This window comes from Micromys minutus (assembly GCF_963924665.1).
Source record: "Micromys minutus genome assembly, chromosome: 6".
NCBI lineage: Eukaryota > Metazoa > Chordata > Mammalia > Rodentia > Muridae > Micromys > Micromys minutus.
The window spans coordinates 34,332,975-34,340,037 of record NC_137975.1 but is presented as its reverse complement, the minus strand read 5'-3'; the positions used below and the strand labels follow the sequence as shown (position 1 = coordinate 34,340,037).

Sequence of the window (7,063 nt, the reverse complement as noted above, 5' to 3'; positions counted from 1 at the left end):
GAGAGGAAATGCAAGGACAAATAGAGGAGCAGGGATTGAAGAAAAGATCATTCAGAGACTGCCTCACCTGGGGATCCATCCCATATGCAGCCACCAAACCCAAGCACTGTTGATGATGCCAAGAAGTGCTTACTGGCAGAAGCCAGATATGGATGCCTCCTCAGAGGCTCTACCAGAGTCATACAGATGCAGTTGAGGATGCTTGCAGCTAACTATCGAACTGAACACAGGGTTCACAATGAAGGAGCTAGAGAAAGGACTGAAGGAGCTGAAAGGGTTTGCCACCCCATGGGAAGAACAACATTATCAACCAACCAAACCCTCCAGAACTCCCAAGGACTAAACCATTGAGCACACATGGAGAGACCCATGGCTCCTGTTCCATATGTAGCAGAGGATAGCATTGTCTGGCATCAATGGGAATAGAGGCCTTTGGTCCAGTGAAGGCTTGTTTTCCCAGTGTAGGGGAATGCCAAGGCACTGAAGTGAAGAGAGTGACTGGGAGAGGGAGCACCTTCATAGAAACTAGTGGAGTGGGAGGGGATGGGAGTGGGGGGAAAGGGGATATAATATTTGAAATGTAAATACAGAGAATATCCAAAAAAATTTTTTTAAATTCTGCTTGCATGGTTTAAAAGTACAAAAAAGCTGTGTGCTGCTTGTATTCTCGGGAAATTCTTGGAAAGCTGAGGTGAAAGAATTGCCGTGATTGATTTTTGAAGCCAGTCAAAACTATTATTAATATAACACGGTCAACTCCAGATTGAGCAGAGGTGGTTATGTTTTTAACAGCCACATTCAGTGTAGAATGATTTCATATTTCATTGATTATTCACATTTTTAGCCAAAATTATTTAAAAGAATACACTGAAAATATCTATACATATACTGACTGTCACATAAAATGTTAGTTATAAATTGGCCATTGGTAAGAGCCTTAATTAGTCTGAGATATTTTGCTATGAGAAAGTCCAAGAAAACTACATCAAGAGAGTATGTGGAAGACCCTATCTAGCAAAAACACTGAGGCCTAAACATAGGATCCCAGCAGTTTTGTCAGCCAGATCTCAGACATTCTAGATAAAGGCACAATAAATCTAAGAAGTAAACAAAACTTACAAGGTTCAGGAAGTAAACAAAACTGTACAGTCTAAGAAACCTCCTAAAACAAGGTTCACAAGTCTCCCCAAGGGTGTAGAAGCATTAATAATTAAATAAGGCCCAGATTTTTGCATGTGCCAATCTGCCCACCGGTTGTTTAGGGAGCTCCAGGGATGCTCGGATGGACTGTTCAGTGATGCAACCTGTCTTTGAGACATCCGTGCTCCTGTAGGAAACCCTAGCTACACTCCTATAAATAACCCTCTCCTATACTCCTTCAGGTAACCACAGGAACTACATTGACTGAGTAAAATAGACTAAAATGAAATCATTTATTTGGTCTGTCATCAATGCTCTATCTAGCCTTGAATTTTTGAAGCCATGAAATCCTCCCATATTAGCTTATTAAAGACACGTGCTACCATGCTAAGCAATCCTTCATATATGACAGGATTTATAAGTTCTAAAGAGCTTACATGTTTGTTTATTACATTCTACATATACTAATATGGACAGGTAAAATACTAAATAATTTTATTCTGTTTTAATTACATAGAAAAGCCTGCACATAACCAAATGAAGACCCATAGCAATGATGACAGTAACAGCTTCTGTCTGTTAAGAAGCCACAGGGATCCAGATCCTTGGCAATTTTCCAGAGTATTCCCATTGCCTAGAGTAGAAAAAGATGCAAAAAAAAAAAAAAAATTCACCTTTTAGAATAAAACCTCCTTTAAGATAAAATGTCTGATATATCTGTGTATCTCAAAATTATGCACAAGATCTGGCACTCGGCAAACATGGGCAGATAAATATGTGCCATGTCCCAGAGTAGTCTCACATTTGGAATAAACATTTGCTTGGCCTATAAAGCTTTGGATTACCCTGCACTTGCTTTCCCCTGAGGCCGTTTACACAGTTCCCTGGATAGTAACCAAGCAACCCTACCTTCTTCAATTCCCCAGCAGTAAGAAGCATTGGGCAATAGACCTGAATGCTGACTACAAGTATAAGCTCACGACTTGCCCTGCTACTCCATCTTCCCACAGGTATGTCCTCTCAGGTAGATGGCTTTCAGTTTACATTCCAGCTCCTTATACAATCTGCCCAGGTCTGGAGAGATGGCTCCGCAGTTAAGACCATTTCCTGCTCTTCCAAAGAACCCAAATTCAGTTTCAAAGGTGTCTGTATATATGTAGGTACACACACGTGCATGCACACACATACACACACACACACACAGAGAGAGAGAGAGAGAGAGAGAGAGAGAGAGAGAGAGAGAGAGAAAGAATGATCTCCCTAACTGTCAGTATGAAATAGCCAGTTGTTACTCCCTATACCTTGGCTTAAATTTGTGTTTTTCATATTCCAATGCTTTTTTTTTATTACCTCAACACTTACAGGCATTCTCCTCTGTTAGGACAACACACTTACTCATATTTTTTTTCACTTACACTTCCTAAGTTTAGTAGAAAAATAAGGAAGTTGGTTCTTCATTTTCTATACTGAATAGAGCAAGGCTTGTCCTGTTCAGTACTGGGTCTCTGGGGAAAAAAAAAATAGAAAGTCTCTGCCATAGAATGAAATCTCTGTGAGAGCAAACCGTCAGTGAAGAGTGCTGTGTTTCATGCTGTCTTAAAACTCCGGCCTGAAGAAGTAAATTGTGTACAGCCCTGCCTGAGTGGCCTGTCATGTGAAATCAGTCTGAAAGTCTCTAGCTCTTGTCCGTACGGTCCTCTTCTCTCTAGCTCACAGCAGTGCCTGGTAGCTCAGAGAAGTTATGGAAATTAACAGCTGTGACAGTAATTCCTAAGCCCTACCAGGGTATTTCCTAGCAGGTGCCAAGTTTAAATACAGGATGCAAGGGAATGCCCTGCCGCCAGCTTGGAGTATGTTACCCACAACTGTTGTGCTCCGGATCCCGCTGGGCCAACTGTTTGTTGGCATCCATATCTGTCGCCATGCAGAACCAAAAGAGCATCTCTTTCTCAAACCATCGCCCCGCTACTTTTATGGTGTTCTAAGTAAAGATCGGACTGGTTATCTCAGGTAAATTGCATGAAATTGTATTCTTCTGTCCTTTTGGACTTTAGAATTCCTCAAATGTTTTGTTTCTAACCCCCAAATCTCTGCAACTTGAATGCAGCCTTTTTACTGGATTACTAAATTCTTAATCTTGCAAACAGCTACAAAAGAAAAGTTCTTTTATTTGTTTATAAAGATTCCATGAAATGGCCTCAGCTCCTCCCCCAGAGCATCTGTGAAGGAAGCCCAGGCTTCTTGCAATGCTGGGTAAAGCCTTCAGAACTGTAAAGTAACATTTGAGCAGATCTCCCTGCAGAGCTTTGAACGTGACATTTTTATAGTCCCAGCTCAGGACTACCATTAATTAAGTGCTCCATGAGCCTCTTAATCTGAGAGTAACTGGAAAATCAGAATATCTGTGTCCGCTCAACAAACAAGATGGTCACAAAATGGTCACTTTGGACACTGAGGAATCACAATGTCCTGAAACCAGCCAAGAGCAAAGTTCTTCAGTTTCCCTCGCCAGTGCCTCTGTCCGGCTGCTGAAGGGAGGCTCAGGAGCAGCAGTAGAACCCAAACTTCTCATCTACATAGCATCTTACAGTTTTAAAACAATGAAGCTTTTCGACTTAGTTTGGTTTTGTTGTTGTTTGTTGAAAAAGGGTCTCCTGTAGCTGAGGCTACCTCAAAGCTGGCACCGAGCTCCTGCTCCTCCTGCCTCCAGTCCCCAAGTGCTGAGAATGCAGGTGTCTGCCAACAGGTCTAGATTTTAATTTGTAGTCTAGTGTTAGTCAGGGTCTCTATTCCTGCACAAATCATCATAACCAAGAAGCAAGTTGGGGAGGAAAGGGTTTATTCAGCTTACACTTCCACATTGCTGTTCATCACCAAAGGAAGTCAGGACTGGAACTCAAGCAGGTCAGGAAGCAGGAGCTGATGCAGAGGCCATGGAGGGATGTTACTTACTGGCTTGCTTCCCCAGGCTTGCTCAGCTTTATTATAGAACCCAGGTCGACCATGAGTAAGTAGTTCTAAGACCAACCTTCACTCCAGAGTAAGACTCTGTCCTGCAAAGCAAAAATAATAAATAAGTGAAATTGTTCTTCTTGGTTAAAAGAGAAATATTAACACCCATCTTCAGGCTGTCGCATAAAACACAGCTCTGTCTTGGTGTTTGATTTTAATTTTGTTCTTTGAGGCTTTTATTTTTATATCTTAAAACATCTCTGCTATTGGTGTGTAGAGTTTAGCTTTCATAAAATGGTCTAATGTCTCAGTAAGTACTCCCAGGCCCAATTAATATGAACAGGTACAAAGGAAAACTTGTGTGGGCAGGAAAGGTGGTAACGTACCTCCAAGTTTAAGTGCATTTAAGCAAATTGGCCAATGTTTCCATAAATTGTCTTGCCAACCCCAAACTGGCGTGCCACATGGGGAAAGATGTATGGAAATGATCCAAAGAAAAGGGGAAGAGCAAGAAGCATGTATATTTCATTCATGGTTCATTCAACAAGTTTAAACTGAGTCAGCAATTAGTGTCCACCACAGTCTTCCTGAGAAAGACATAGGGCATAAATTGTGCTACGTGACACAAAGCTCCAAGAGTTTGCTTTGTGTGATAATGGCTCCAGCCACGCGCTCTAACATTAGGGAAAGCAAAAGGAACACACGTCACTGGCTGCTCAGACCGACAGCGGCCCACTGTGATTCATTATTTTGGCAAACATAACAGAGATAGGAATGTTTTATTTAGAAGTTTTGTACAAGTTTAGCAATATCCAGAGGTCATGTTTCCCAGGACTTCACCACTGGTACATCATGTAGTTTTTACACATGTATCCAAATCAATAATTAATGATTTCCTTAAGTGAAAGTATAATATAATGGCCAGCTTCCTTAATTTTAGTACTGACATTAAATCTAAGAGTCACAAAACATCCCACCATAAACCTTAGTACATTTATTGAACTGATTTGCCTATTAATAGATCACATTTCACTAGTTGCGATGCATTTCCACATACAGACAACTGAGAGGAAATTATGAAATTCCTTCCCACTATACTTCAGTTTGGTTAGAGGAAAATATTATGCAACAGCTACTGACCTTGAGGAAAGGCAATATTTTTCTTCCACAGGCTTCTGAGAAAAAATGAAGCTCTTTTAGGAGAACACAATGACACCAAAGCTTTGATCACAGTTAAGCCTGGAAGTGTATGAACCTATTCTAACCAGAATTTCTTATACCTAGCAACTATAAAAAGTGTGTGTGTGTGTGTGTGTGTGTGTGTGTGTGTGTGTTGGGCCTTTTACATATTTACATCAGTTTCCTGTGATGCTTTTTCTCCCTTTTCTCTCATCTTTTCCATTATTGAAGATAAACAAAAAATTAATACTTAAAACTATCCAACTCTTTGGTTAAAACTGTTCAGTATTACAAATCTTAGTTTAGGAAATTATAAGACTCCACATAAGACACTCTAAGCCTAATTCAAGTATTCAGTGCTACACTGTAGCTATTTTATGGTATAGTAATGGTATATAGTTGCTTTTTCATTTTATAAGAATGAGCCATGCTTATGAAAATATAAACAAGGCAGAACATGAGATAGAGATTTAAAGACCCCCTCCTATTCCCCTTCCCTTTCTCCTCTACTCCCCCCACTCACTCCCACAATGTTACAAGAACACTAACAGCGCTACCCAGCTATTATGCCTGTGAACCATGTGAGTACTGCTCATGGCACAGGTGCAGTAAGGGTGCGGTAATGCCATGTATACACGGTGGTAACCAACAGCTCTTTATTGGAACGGAAGACCTATTCTAGCTCTTTCTAGTCTTACAAGATACTGGGTGAAAAGGCAGAGAAACCGGATACAAAGAAGAAGAAAACTGCAGCCAAGAAGGCTGACAGGGATGCTCCTGCCTCCAGGGCCCAATCTGCTATTGCAGCCAACAAAAAAAAAAAAAAAAAAAAAAAAAAAAAAAAATGGTAACCCTAAGGTTAAAAGGTCCAAGAAGGCGAAGCTCCATTGCAGCCGAAACCCTGTCCTGGTTAGAGGAACTGGCAGGTACTCCCGATCCACTATGTATTCCAGAAAGGCCTTGTACAAAGGAATACTCAGCTGCCAAGACCAAGGTTGAAAAGAAGAAGAAAAAGGAAGTCCTTGCTACTGTCACAAAAACAGTTGGTGGGGACAAGAACGGTGGCACCTGGGTGGTGACACTTCGAAAAATGCCTAGGTATTATCCTTCCTAAGATGTGCCTCAGAAGCTATTGAGCCAAGGCAAGAAGCCGTTCAGTCATCACTGAGCAGGTCCAGCATCACTCTGGAACTGTCCTGACCATCCTCACCAGGCGCCCACAGGGGCAAGAGAGTGGTTTTCCTGGAGCAGCTGGGTGGTGGCTTGCTACTTGTGATTAGACCTTTTCCCCCTCAACAGAGTTCCTCTGCGCAGAACACACCAGAAGTTTGTCATCGCCACCTTTACAAAAGTTGGTATCAGCGAGGTTAAAATTCCCAAACACCTGTATGAAGCTTACTACAAAAAGAAGCAGGTACGCAAGCCCAGGCATCAGGAGGGCGAGATCTTTGACAGAGAGGAGAAATACGAGATTACAAAGCAGTGAAAGGCTGATCAGAAAACTGGACTCCCAGATTTTACCAAAGATTAAAGCTGTTTCTCAGCTCCAGGGCTACCTGCAATCTCAATTCTCCCTGACAAACAGGATGTATCCTCACAAACTGGTGTTCTAAATTGTTAACAACTTAATTAAACAGCTTCATGTGTCAGAAGAAGAAGAAGAAAAAGAAGAAGAAGAAGAAGAAGAAGAAGAAGAAGAAGAAGAAGAAGAAGAAGAAGAAGAAGAAGAAGAAGAAGAAGAAGAAAGAAGAAGAAGAAGAAGAAGAAGAAGAAGAAGAAGAAGAAGAAGAAG

At 41.3% G+C, this 7,063-nt stretch overlaps 1 pseudogene across 1 annotated transcript; it reads left to right on the top strand.

Moving 5' to 3' along the window:
• The first annotated feature begins 6,361 nt into the window (after positions 1 to 6,361).
• LOC308422109 (large ribosomal subunit protein eL6-like) lies at positions 6,362 to 6,884 on the top strand (annotated as a pseudogene). Its single transcript has one exon. The product of its transcript is annotated as a large ribosomal subunit protein eL6-like (transcript).
• Positions 6,885 to 7,063: the final 179 nt, after the last annotated feature.